This window comes from Meleagris gallopavo, chromosome 22 (genome assembly GCF_905368555.1).
Source record: "Meleagris gallopavo chromosome 22, MGAL_WU_HG_1.1, whole genome shotgun sequence".
In the NCBI taxonomy this organism is placed as follows: domain Eukaryota; kingdom Metazoa; phylum Chordata; class Aves; order Galliformes; family Phasianidae; genus Meleagris; species Meleagris gallopavo.
In genome coordinates, this window is record NC_139425.1 from 3,944,941 (window position 1) to 3,958,202 (window position 13,262).

General features: G+C 49.4%; 1 protein-coding gene across 3 annotated transcripts in view; it reads left to right on the forward strand.

Moving 5' to 3' along the window:
- The window catches only part of PPP1R16B (protein phosphatase 1 regulatory subunit 16B), a 49,312-nt gene that overhangs the window by 16,152 nt on the left and 19,898 nt on the right, over nucleotides 1-13,262 (forward strand). The gene's annotated exons all lie outside the window — the stretch shown is intronic.

Here is a 13,262-nt window from a genome sequence, read left to right on the forward strand (position 1 = left end):
AACTATTTTAACAAGGAATCTTCCCTGGGAGGAGAGCTTGAGTCACTGATTACACACAGTGGCCAACCACCTGCTTTGCTATTGGTAAAGATACCTTTAAGAGAGAGATTTGTCTGCCTCACCTCTTCCCCTGTGTCTTGGGTATTAGCACTGTCCTTGCCTGGTTTCCAAACAAGTCACTGTGTACCGTGTGTCAAAGTCCACATCAAAATAGCGGGCTTCCTACTGGGAACTGAGGGCAAATGCTCTACAGAGAGGTAAAAATATTTTTCAGGGAAGTCCTGGAGCACTCTTTGGGATTGCTGCCAGGTAGTGAAATTGATGTGATTTTCTAGATCCACTGGTATTGCAGGGACAAAGGATGATGCCTTGGGAACCTACCCAGTTGTGTTGTATCTTTGCCAGTGAATGTTGCTCTGGATTCTGACATCTTCTGCAAGAAGAAGTGTATATGGGAGGAAAGCAAGAACCTGTCTTGTGAGGAATCTCCCCAGAGTTATGTCCCTGTTTCTGAGATGGCCTTTCACAAACCATCACTTGCCCTTATATCCCAACACTGCTTGGAAACAGAGGGCCGTTCCCTCAGCAGGCCCAGGTGGTGCCTGTAGGCCATAACCATGGGTGATTCCCCTGCCCAGCTGGATTTCTCAGATGGCTCGAGTTTATTAAACTGCAAATAGCCTGCAGGCAGGTTCTGTCCCTCCGTGCTGCGGCACTGGTATAAAGGGAAGGAGGAGATGGCAGCAAACCTAGGTGTCAAACTGGGAGTATTTCCTTATTGAATGCTGGAGGCCAAGTGAGTGAATTCCTGGCCTTCTGGAGGTCCCTGGGGATGATTTCAGCATATGAATCATCTTTTGTTTCCATGTGGGAAGAGCAGGGGGAGGAGAAATATAAATCATTTAAAAAGTTGAGAAGCTCGTGTGAGAAAGTTTAGAGCTGGGGGTGCCGTTAGCACTCATCATTTCTTTGAGCTACCTCCGAGCAGGCGTGCAATTTCCATCCTTTATTAATATTCTCTCTCTATTTATAACTTTCCAACTTTCTCACTCCAGAGGTGGAAAAGCGGGTGACATGGGCACCGTGCAATGAATTTGGGATGAGTGGAGCTGAAGAGCCAGTTAGGGTTCTCTCAGGAAAGCACGCTGTGCTGTGACATGGCCTCCTTCTGGAGGACTGAGCTCTGTGGGGTGGTGACTGTGAAGAGAAAACCCAACCTTGCCCTTTGGAATAGCCCCGAGTCCCTGGCTATGCCAACTGTGTGATACAGCACAATTGTGTGGGACAGTTCTTGGAGAAGGAGCCCTGCAGGTCTGTGTGGAACAGGGTTCTGGGAGCCCCACAGCATAATTGCAGTGGGTTCCTGTGTGCGTACAGTCATCTACCTCATCTCTGCTCTGTTTGGATAAGGACCAATCCACCATGCTTCCCATTTTGGAACAGCAGGGTGGTGAAACAGGGCTAAAGGAGGTGACACTGACAAGGAGTGTGGGCAGGAGCTGTGAGCATCTCCTGTGACAGATCTGTCAAAAAGTCCCTGGTTTAACAAACAAGCTGCTGTGAACAATTTGCTGGGATCTGTTGACAGAATCAGGCCTGGGCTGCTACCTGCCTCGGCTAGGGCCTTTGGCTTGAAGCTGAAGGACCTACAGACAGCTCTGAGGGAAGAATGAGGGATCTCTGGACCCACTCCATGCTCTCCCACAGAGGAGCTGGGAAGGCCATTCTCTGGAGGAGCATCACACTCTGTAGCCATTCTAAATGACAATACACTGAAGCCCCAAGCCCAGCCCAAGGCACAATCTGATCTGTCTGCAGGATGATGACGTAGATGGATTGGATGGGTGAGGGGGTCACTGGGAGATCCAGAAGGATCTGTCAGTTATGTCTGCTGTGGGACATGAGATGGGTGGGGATGGGCAAAGCTAGCCTAGGGGAAAGGACCACAGGCTAGCTGTGTTGCAGCAGTGTTGTGCTTAGCTTCTGTTATAATAGTTAGGAAGGAGAAATTCTTTATAATGTAATAAAGCTTTGCAAGCCACTGTACTAATTGCCAAGAAATCGCAAGGGCTTCTGAAGTCTGCAAGATGACGGATGGAGGCTAGTCCCAGGGTGGTTGGTGGCTGCTGCCAGGCTGTCGTGTCAGGCTTTCTGCATCACTGAACTGCTGCGGGAGTGGTCCTGGGGAGCAGGAGAGGGACTGGCGATCTTTAAATGGAAGATGGAGCTCCCAGAGGCTGCCTAGGGGAATGTGTGGCATTTGCTACCTGGAAGTGCTTTTCCACACTCAGCCCGTATGCAGGGGGAGCTTCTACCCCAGCAACGGAGACTGGAAGGTTTGCCCTAGCTGAGGGCAGACTGTGCTCCTTTCAGGAAAAATAAAGTCTGAAAAATAAAGCACCCAGAGGACAGCCTCACCTTCCTGCAGTGCTGAAAGTGCCCTGGTTTCTCCTGCCGCCATCAACATGGGCCCTTGTCCCCATGGGCACAGCTCTGGCAGCATCAGAGTCCTTCAGCTCCCACCTCCTGCAAGCAGAACTCTGTCAGGGCAGAGAGTTATGTCAAACACTGCTTCTGGAGGAATTTAATCCTGCAGATGCTATGGTTGATGCCCTAGAAGAGGAATGAAAGCTCAGTGTTGGTCCTGGTGTCCAGCAGAGTGGTTTCCATTTGTAGTTTGTGGTTTGCTGGATCCTCCCTCACCCCACCGCTTGCAGTTTGGAGCTGTGCAGGGCAGGCTGAGGTTGGCTTTCATCTCATTGAGAAGATTTTCCCTGGGAGGGTATAAGTATTGCACGGCTTATTTGTGCAGGCACATCCCCCATGTTTCCCTTCATAATGACCCTTAAATCTCCTCAGTGCTCAGTAATGCCGAGGGTGACAAGCCCCAGGTGCGAGAAGCACAGCCCTCCCCAGGCAGCTCCTTTCCACCTTTTTGGAATAAAACCAACCTTGTCATTGCAAAGGCACTTTAAAGAGAGGCCCTAATTAGTGTCTATAAATTGCTTTCGTTAACCTTTCCTAGCTGATGCGATCTGTTCCCTTGTTACTAAAAACCTTTTATGAGGTGCCTTAATTTTCCACCCACATTATTAGTCTCCTGAAGCTTTTTACATGGAGTTCCTGTATCCAAGTCTATGAGCAAGTGCATTTATCAGTCTTGGAAGATTTTTCTCCTGGGTTTTGTGCCCTTTGAAGAGCATTGAAAGAAAGTGCCTTTTATTGCCAGCAGTCTGAGTGTATACCTGTGCATTTGGGGAATGATTCAAATCACAAATGTAGACCTTCTGCACAACAACAAAAGTGTTTCTTGAGTCTTTAAACTCTACTGGTGTGGAAATGAAACCCCTTTCCTTCAAGGAGCCGTGCGTGGGAGCTCCTGGCAGTGAGGGATTTTGTTAATTCTGTTAATGGCGGCTGGCGTGTCTTCCAAAAGCAGATTCACACACTTGGCCACATTTAACTGGGCTTTTTTCACACACTTCCAACCTGATGCCAAGGCGGGGTGGCTCACATATGGCAGCCGACGAGGTGGCATCCGGGGGCACAAGCAATATTGAGTATGTGACTTTCTCTGTTGTCACAACAAATGGCTGCTCTTTATTTATTTATTTTTTCCTCACGACTTTCTGGAATTTCAACAAAGTGAGAGAAGTATTTCCATAAGAGCTAGGAATACAAACGCTTCTTTTTTGGGAATTACTGCTTAAAAGTCCATCTCTAGGTTTCCCGGGGTGGTTCCGCCTCCACAACTTCAGAGTCAACAGAAATGTTTTGTTTCAAATCCCTTTCATCCAGAAGGTTGAAGACATGAGCAGAAATGCTGTTGTTGGTTTTTGCTCTATATTTCTAGAGTATCAATAGCACGTGGTATTTCCTGGTGAAAACACAACTGCAAAAGTACTCTGTAATAACGCATCCTGGTTGTCTTTGCTAGGATATGCTAGGGTACATTGATATAGGAAGCCTCGTTGGGATTTTTATTATTATTTTTATTTTTATCCAAAATGAAACCCCCAAATGTGTGCATGTTGCCTGCCCACTCACCTCCCGGGGCACATCTGCCCCTTCACGCTGTGTGTCGGCACAGGGAAATGGGTGGTTTTTACGTGTTGTTTCAATTCCTGGCTTTTACATTTCAGCATTTCTACCATTTTTGATGCCACTGAAAGTCTTTTTTTTTGTATATCTTGCAACGATCTTACAAGATAAACACCCAGCATTGGATCAGAACTACTTGTCCCTCTAGGAAAGTGGTTCTGTTTGGATTCAAGGCATTTTGAATCCAGGTGGGACTGGCTGATGAATTGTTTCTTCATAAACGTAGTTTAAATCACTTAATCCGCTTCTAAAATTTGGCTGTAGTGTGTTCTGGAGGTGAAAGTCAGAAACCATCTCTTTGGTTTCACTTACAGGCTGTCTGCTTGTAGGTCCCTCTTATTTACAAAAACGTGCTAAAAAAGGCAGTTTCCTGGCAGTGAATGGCTCTTAGCCAGACCAGGCTGCATAGGCCATGTATTTAAATCTGGCACAGCTCTTTGGTGTTGCTGATGGTATTGCTGGTATTGCTTCTTCATATACCTGCAAGGAGGGAGTGCTCTGAAGGAGGTCCGCGTGGTGGGGAGCAGCTGGGGCTCTTGGCACATGCATGGTACAGCAGGTATGCCATGTTGGATCACCATCTGCCCTCCAACCCTGCCCAGTCAAATTGGGGCTGCCTGTGCTGGGGCTCAGGGTGCTCGTGCACACAGCAGAGCTCTGATTCTCCTGTGTTTAACCTTTCTGTTCTCTCTCCTGGCTTCTGCTTCTGATTGTGGCAGGGCAGCCTTGGGTGGCTGCACTGTGGTTGTTAGCTGCGGACTGCCAAATGTCAAAGCCTGAACTTCCGTATCTGAGCCCATTAATATTTGCTGATCTATTACTCTTGTTCTGAACCGGTTGCTTCCCAGCCTGTTTGTCCTTGTGATTTCCCTGGAAGAATTGCTGCCTCCTGACTGGCTGAGGGTGATGGCTGCTGGAATGGGTCATGCCACACAGCACGTCTGACTTCCACAGGGTGAGGCTGAGAGGCGGCTGCTTCAGCTCCCGGCTCTGTGGTGCTGTGACGTGGGGTTTCTTGCAGTTGATGCGTTTATCACCTGCCTGGCTGCCTTCCAGGTGTGTGCCATTTCCTATTCTCACATAACTGTGTGTTTCATCCTCCTCCAATAAAAAGAAATAAGAGAGCGTGGATAACAGGTCAGTCAGAGACCTCTGCTATTTTCTGCGTAATAAGCAGCAGCAACCTGGATTGAAATGTCGGCTCTCTGCCCATGTTGGCTGTGACCTCCCCAGCCAAGGCTCTGCAGAGCTGTGCTGATATCTAATCCAATTCTGTCGGAAGCATGCAAGGCGTCAGCGCGATCCCTTGCTGGTACCTGGAGTTTTGCAGCATCACTGTGTTTGTCAGTGGGTCTGGGCTCAAGCACAGTTCCATGGCCAGCTCTTTTTTGCAAATGAATGTTGGTGGGGAAATGAATATTTTTGGAGGTGAAGCCTTCTCGCAGGACCAAGCCATTCACAATTGATGCTTGCTTTATCCTGCTGCACTTGAGAACGTGATATGTGGATAGCATGCATGGGCAGGAGGGCCTTTGCTGCAAGCTGTGGCTATGCATGGCTGCAAGCTCTGCTTTCTGCCCCCTCTCCTGGTCAAGGAGAACTTTAAAAGTGGATTAAATCTATTTTTTTCCAGATTTAAATTCCTGCCTTACTGGACTGGGGCCAGCGCTGCTCAGCTGGTGTAGGTTTCTTCCTCCTAGAATCATGGAAAATAGAGGTTGAGCGGGCCCTGGGAGGTCATGTAATCCACCTTGTGCCCCTAGGCAGGATCAACTGTATCTAAAATGCTTGCTAATGAGGCTGGGGTTAGGTATCTTAGTGTATTTATAGGCACCTCCACAACATCAGAGCGCATATACCTGTGCATGCACTCTTGCTTCTCGCTCAGTTCTGTATATTCTCCTCACTTGCTCATATTTATCCTCTTTATTTTGCTTTGCATCCCATCCTTACGTGTATTGACTGTGAGTTTTCCTACTTCCGTGAAGAATGCTCTAATTCTTTCTCTCTCAGCAGTTGCTATGGCAGCTGGTGCAGGCAGTGCCTTATGACCCAGTGCAGAGCGGCTTTTGCATACACTCCCACTGCTTGGTTCTTCCTCTGGAGCCTGGCCAGATTTTTGGGAAACCTTATCACCCACTGCAAATGCCTTGACAAAACGAAAGGAAATCAGATTCCTGTACAACCATTAAAAATATCCTAAGCCTTGCTGCTCTCAAACCTATCGCCCAAAGGATGCTAAATAGGCCAGGAAGATGCTGTTTAATTCTGTCTGCTGATGCCTTTGTAATCAAGAGCTGAGATGCAATCAAGCACCCTGCACTCCTTTTAATTCGGGGAACAAGAGCCCATGTGCAGCTCCTAGCAAGCAGATGCAGTTTCCACTGAGGCAACTGCAATTTGCAACTGCTTATTGCTGAGTTTGGCCTCTGCACCCCCTAGATGGCATGAGGCAGAGTGGCTGTAAGTGTTATTCATGTAGAAAACGGGCTTAAGTCACTGTTTCTTATGCTCAGTGTGCACTTTGTACCAGCATCCATCCTTGCAGCCACGTTTTTCAAGCTTTGACTTCGGCTCCCTGTTTCCTTGTGCACTTGGCTGCCCAGCTTTCCATAGAATGGTTGGGTTGGAAGAGACCTCAGAGATCATCCACTTCCAATCCTGACTGTGGGCTGGCTGTTCCCACCAGTCCAGGCTGCCCAGGGCCCCATCCAGCTTGGCCTTGAACACCCCCAGAGATGGGGCAGCCATAGCTTCACTGTCAAAAATGTCTGTTTCAAAAGAGCAAAACTGTACCAAGAAAATATTCTTGAATGAAAATATTCATACAGCAGTTTTCCTGTGCCAAGGCGTCTCCAATGTCAATGGAGAGAGGAGAGATCCAACTGGGGGCTGCAGCTGAGCCCTGGGGCTGTGAGCTGTGCAGGGACCAGGTGAGGCCAGGCACATGGCCTCCTGCACGCAGCTGGCTTCAACCTACTTTGCTTTCTGTTGCTTTCGAACTTTTCTGACCTGGTTTATTTTCTTACACTTCAGATAGAGCATCTTTAATTAGCAAACTATCAGGCCAGAGCAGGACTCCTCAGAAACTAAGTGGGACTCTTCATTTTGTTCAAATCTTGGCTTGCTAGCCTGAAATAGCAGCCTTTAGGAAGGACGGGCTGTGGGTGCTCACGGTCCATCCTGCTCCTGTGAGACGGGCCAGTGGTGGTAGAGCTTTATGTAAAAGGGCAACTGGAAGGGATTCCCTCTGTGCTTTCAAGGCAAATCCAATCTCCGGTAACTTCAATCACGTTACTGTGAAATGGTCATGAATAAGCTGCTGCTCTGCCTTCTGCCACAAATTATGCTCATCTGTGACAGTTTTCCATTGCTCCTTGGAGTGAAGAGAGCTGTTGGTTTGGGAGCAGGGACTGTTCAACCTTGGTGCTTCTCACATGAATCCTTCTTGTGTTAATGGGCAGCACCGCAGCTGTGCTGTGATTGATGTTGTTAATGATGGACCAGCGGAGCAGGACCCCGCGCTCCCAGCAAGTCGCTGAGGTTACACTTAACCCAAATCAGCTCCTGGGAAGAAGTGCTGTTGGCTGTGAGTAATGGGGAGCTCACACGGGGCTGTGCAGGTTGGCTGGAGGAGGCAGAGGCTCTCATTGCTGGTGCTGGGATCTGTCTCCCTGCTGAGGGCACACATAGTGCTGTTGCTGCACGTACACTATGCTCCTGGACAATGCAGCACCACACACAGCCTGTGCTGAGCTCCGGGGAGCTGAGGTGTGCCTAGGCTCAGCCCAGATACAGCTTTTCTGGGAGCAGGATGCCAAGACCTGACGCAGTGACCCTGCATAGCCCTGCCTGATGTCTGAAATGAGCCGAAGTCATAGGCTCCAACTTGCAGGTACATGGGGCAGACTGCCTTACAAAGGCAGAGTGACTGCCAGCAAGCCATGGGCATCGCTTACTCCACATAATTAATTTTTTTCAGGCCTTCTTTATGGCCTATTTTGTTTGGACTCAGAAAGTAAGCTGCAGGGAGGGAGGCTGTCCTTATTTCAGTGGGTCTATCCCCAACCCGTAAATGTGGGCCAGATCTGCTGCTATGTGCTATCTGCTTTGTGCCCCATCATAACAACCATAAATGTCACTTTATAACTGAGTGCTTTGCCAGATGAATCTGGATGAGTCTCCCTCCCCTTCCTAATCAGGTTAGTTTTCTTTTGCTCTACTCTATTAAGAGAAACCCAGCCTGATGGAGCTCTATTTCCATCCACGCTCATTCAGCTGATGGCTCTTTCCATCTTGGCTTTACCTGCAGTACTGCTGAGCTGTCTCACGCAGGTGACAGTCTGCCGTATGACTTTGTACATCTTAGCTAGTTTTTACTGGGATTATTTTTTGCTAGGTGTTTTGTTTCATTTTCAGACAGTTTAGTTTTATGTTGGTGAGGTGCACTAGATTTAAAGAGATGACAATTGCTCCTAGCTGTCAGAAGGAAAACACTAATTATCCATCATGTTTTACCGAGCCTCTCTTGAACTGACTTACCATAGAAAACCGTTTTCTCATCCTCTATCTATGGGAAGTCTGATTCCTATGAGTTCTGCTCTCTTGATGATGGGGACTTATCTTTGTGCATAGAAGAGAGAAAAACCCAGCTCGGGGTTAAAACGTGACAGCCCAGAATTTAAATCACCTGGCTTTGGGAGCACCAAAGCATCTGTGCTGATGTGCTGTGAAGTCACTGCCGATGTGCACTGATTTGCTGTGCTTTCCTGGACACAGCAGGGTTTGGTGAATGCGGTGGGCTGTTTGTTTGCTTTGCATAGGGCTGAGTTTCAGAACAAGCCTCCTGTTCCTGTGAGACAAGATAAGAGCAGTTCGGGGAAATGCAGCTGCGGTGCCTCGCATGGGGCTCAGCTGCAAACCACACTTCCTGTCACTCAGAGCAGTGGGCACCACTTTCCCGTGTGTCCCCGGGCTTAGAAAAGCTGCTTATATATTTGTTAAATAAATCAAGTTTCTGATGAGCTATCCTTGGCTGCAGCCATGTGTGATATGTCAAATCTATCTCGCTGTGCTCCTGGTGTTTCTGACACAGATGCAGAGAGATCATCTTCCAGAGAGCCTCACACAGCCGCTTCCTGCCGCCTGATCGTTTTGTTTTGCTTTTGTGAGCAACAGTCAGCAGTTTTTATCAAACTCACAGAGGGGAAGTGTTGGTGGAGGGAGATGCATTCATTGCCCTGTGTAGCGCAGCAGTGGGTGGGAGCAGTTGGTGGCTCTGCACAATGGGGCTGCCCTCCTGTCTGCTCTTCGTTCTGGGGATGTGCTTCAGCAGCATCAAACGCCTCCTGATGTCCAGTGAGAAATGGATGCTCCATCCCTGCAAGTGCCCAAGGCTGTGGAGCCTGAGCAGCCTGATCTGATGAGAGGCAGCCAGCCAGCCCATGGCAGGGGCTGGAACAGGATGATCTTCAAGGTTCCACCTGCCCTAAGCCATTCTACGATTCTGTGATTTATCAAGGCTTCTGCATCATCTGCAATTCCATCGAGACCCTCTTCCTGCTGCTGTTGGCACAAAGCAGCAAGGTGCAGCTGGTGCAGGAGCAGCCTGGTGCTGGCGCAGGAGGTGGCCCTGTCTCTCACCCTGTCCCTTGTCCTCCCCACTGTGACTGCTGCAGCTCAACCAGTTGGATTTCTTGGGGTCAGCTTCAAGCAATGGCCCTCATGAAGAGCAGCTCTGTGGGGGAGCGAGTCTCCAGCAGTGGAGAGATTAACGTGGTCTGTCCCGACCATGTGGCTCATGCTAAGCCTGATTGTCATCTCACTGCTTTTAGCCCTGCAGTTGTTCTGTCCTGGAGCACTGCCTGTCAGTGAGGACCGTGTGCTTTTTGCTGGGACATCAGCCCTTGCTCCGGTGCTCCCTAATCCAAACTGTGGAAGGGAGCACTGCAGCTGCCTGCTCTCCTTGTGCCCTTACCCAGAAGAACATGGCAATGCCTGTGCCAATCCTGCCAGCACAGGTGCTCCATCCAACAGCTTGCATGCATTTCCCTTGTGCAGCAGGGCCCAGTTTCGCTCACTCTTTGCTGGCAATCTTCTTCTCAGATCTCCCCTGCGCTTTTAGAAGCTGGAGCAGTGGTGATGTGCTGGTGGGGCTTGGAGCTGTGCAGTGTTCGCAGCTGCAAGCACCGGCAGCAGAAGCACATGGGGCAGCTCCAGCTGCATGCATCCTCTTTTCAGAGGGGAATAACTAGAATTTGTTTGAGGTTTGTAGATCAGATTTCCATTACACAGCTGTACCGCTTTCAGCTGCTCGCATGACAAGCAGGCCTTGCTGGGTGCCCTGCTCTGGTTGGCTGCTTTCCCCAGGAGCAGCGCTTTGTGATGAGGTGCACAGGAGGAAACAGACTTCTGTACTGCAGCCCTGGATGGGATGGGAGTGGAGGCATAGAATGGGACTTCCTTCAGTCTTTGTAGAACATGGGAAGCATCTCGGAAGCGTTCGTTCCAGAGCTGTGTGAGAGGTGCAGGGAGCACACAGGGCTTTCCACTGTTTGTTGTCACATTTCTTGTATTGCCACAGCTGAAAGACACCCAGCTGGGCCGGTTGCTCTTGGGTTATTGTAGCATTAAGCACGTAATGGAGAATTCCCTGATGTGGGGAATCCGCTGGTGAAGGAACTCGCTTATACGCAAACAGGAGCAGAATCAAATGGTTCATTAACAAAGCTGGTTTTAATAGAGCAGTTAGTAAAGTTCTTCCACCAGTGTGGAGGGGAGAATGGTCCTGCTGTTGCTAATGGCAAAAGCTGATGGGGAATTTTAATGGCTTAATTATTTTGAAAATTGCATCTTCTTGGGAAACACAGCATACTTTGGCTAACTGAAGCTTTCCTCCACCGTTGCAGAAAGGAAAACGATCATTCCTCTGAGCTTACTCTTTGCTGAAGAGGGAATGGAAGGCAGTTGACTTGAGGCTGCTTCCCCATGGGCTCACCTCCTGGAGGCCACGGAGCTATAATGCATCAGCCCTGCTGGGAGCACTCATGTTATGCTTATTAACTTTGTAGGGAGCAGAACTCAGGCAAAACTTGTGAGAGAAGGAGTTCAAGAGGGTCCTCAGTTCTGCGTGCAGGTGGCACAAACGTGAGGTGAGCTGGTCTGGATGCAGAGCTGTGTCAATTAGAGACCAGCCCAGCCGGTGGCCTGCTGGTTTTGGGACAACCTGAAGATCTGTTGTCTTTGTCTCTGAGGGTTCATGTAAGGGGAGTTCAAACCTTCTGCAAAGAAATTAGGAAATGCTAAGGAAATGAAGTTTTTCTCCTATTGATACTCAAAATAACGGAGCTTAGAGGTGGATTGCAGGGCTAGCAACCTGCAGCAGGTTCACACTGTGGTCTTCATTGAGCAGAGCATCCTCAGCAGGGTCAGGTTTGGGGTCCATAAGGCGAGTGGTCTCCAACTTCAGCCCTGCACTTGTGTTACTCGTGTCCCCTGTGTGCAGCAGCCAGTACGCAGGTTTCTCTGTGAACCTCCTGCCAAGTCTGTCTCATTCACTGCAAATCCTCCAGTGGTTGCGGAAGGGCTGCATTTCTGCCAAGCTTGGGTATTAATTTCTGATTCAACTCTTAAACATGTGAACCATTTTCCATGCAGCACTGATTACCTTTGTCGATGTTCTTCAGGGATAATCTCTGACTGCTCTGACAATGGTTTGTGGTTGCCAAAGGCTCAGAGAGGAGTCTCTGTAGCTCTCCCATGGCTTCCTTTTTCCATAGCCTCCAACAGCAGCATGCTGATGTGCTGAGTTAGTAGTGGGTTTGGTCGCACTGAAAACAAGCCTGCAGCATGAAGAGACAGGCTGTGCAGATATTTCCTGGAGTTAGTCTTGCTGAGTGCACAGTGGTACAAAGCTGTGCACTCGGGGTGGCTCGGGTGCTTTGCAGCTGCTTGGTGGCTGGGACAGCTGCCTGTGCTAGAGTCAAGCTGCTGTGATGCTGTGGGCACCACGTGACCGATGGAGAGAACAGCAGAGGACAGAAGGAGCACTGCCATGCTTGGAGCTGGGGCTCGTGGTGCTGTCACAGCCGTGCCATGGGCTGCAGTGTGATCTTGCTAGAGAAAGCCAAACCTCTGGAGCCTTTGCTCTAACACAAGCTGAGGTGTCACATCTGTGAAACAAGGCAAACATTGGTGGTAAAATCCCAGGAGAGGGCCTGGAGCTCCTTACTGCTGACTCTCTGGATGAGAGCTCTGCTGAAATTCAAATCTATGCGTCACTTAAAATCCGTTGCTGAATAACTGCAGGCTGCTCCAGCAGGAAGGCTGCAGAGGAGCAGCCGGCATTTCCCTGGTGCGGTTCAGGGCACTGCTTAACTTGTGTGAAAGTGTTCTTTCTGTAGTGCTTGCTTTTTGAAAGGAAACTACAATCTTTTTTCTTATTTTTTTTTAAGAAAGGACTTTCTACTTAGCTGTTTCCTTTCCGGCAGTGTAGCATTTCCAGTAAGAGGCCGTGCTGTCAGGTGGGGATGATGATGCAGCGGGTTGTAACTCCTGCTGTGCCCCCGGTCCCTGTGCAGGCAGCAGTGGGTGGCACCAGGGTAGGGGAACGGGGGCTGCTGCAGCTCCTGCTGTGGCTGCATGGCACAGGGCTGGGTCAGAGGGCTCCGTGGCGTTGCACATCCCAGCACGCTGCACAGAGCAGGCACTGGGGCTGTAGGGAGGCGGCGACTGTGTTATGAGTGTGGGGTTTGATCTGGTGTGTCTTCAAGATCTTCATCCCAGGTATCCTGTAGTACGTGGAGGCAACTTTGAAGGAAGAAAAAAACCTAAAAGTGCTAATCAAGGTCATTGTGGGTGCTGGGAAGGGTGAAGAAGGGTGCAAAAAAAGCCAGAGGCAGAGGAATGCTGAAGATGCTCATCAGAAAGGGGCTCTGAGCTTGGGGAGCAGCTTTCCCTGTGGGGAATTGCTCTGTGCTAATGCAGAACAGCTTGAAAAGCACAGGGATGCTTCCCCTCCAGCACAACCTCTTTTCTGTTACTCCAAATAGAATATTTCCTGTTTTATAATTGAGCCTCTTGAAGGCATTCCTGTTGCGCAGGTCAGCGTACAGCTGCTGAGCTGAACCCATAAATGCCTGAAACACGAGCTGAGGAATGGG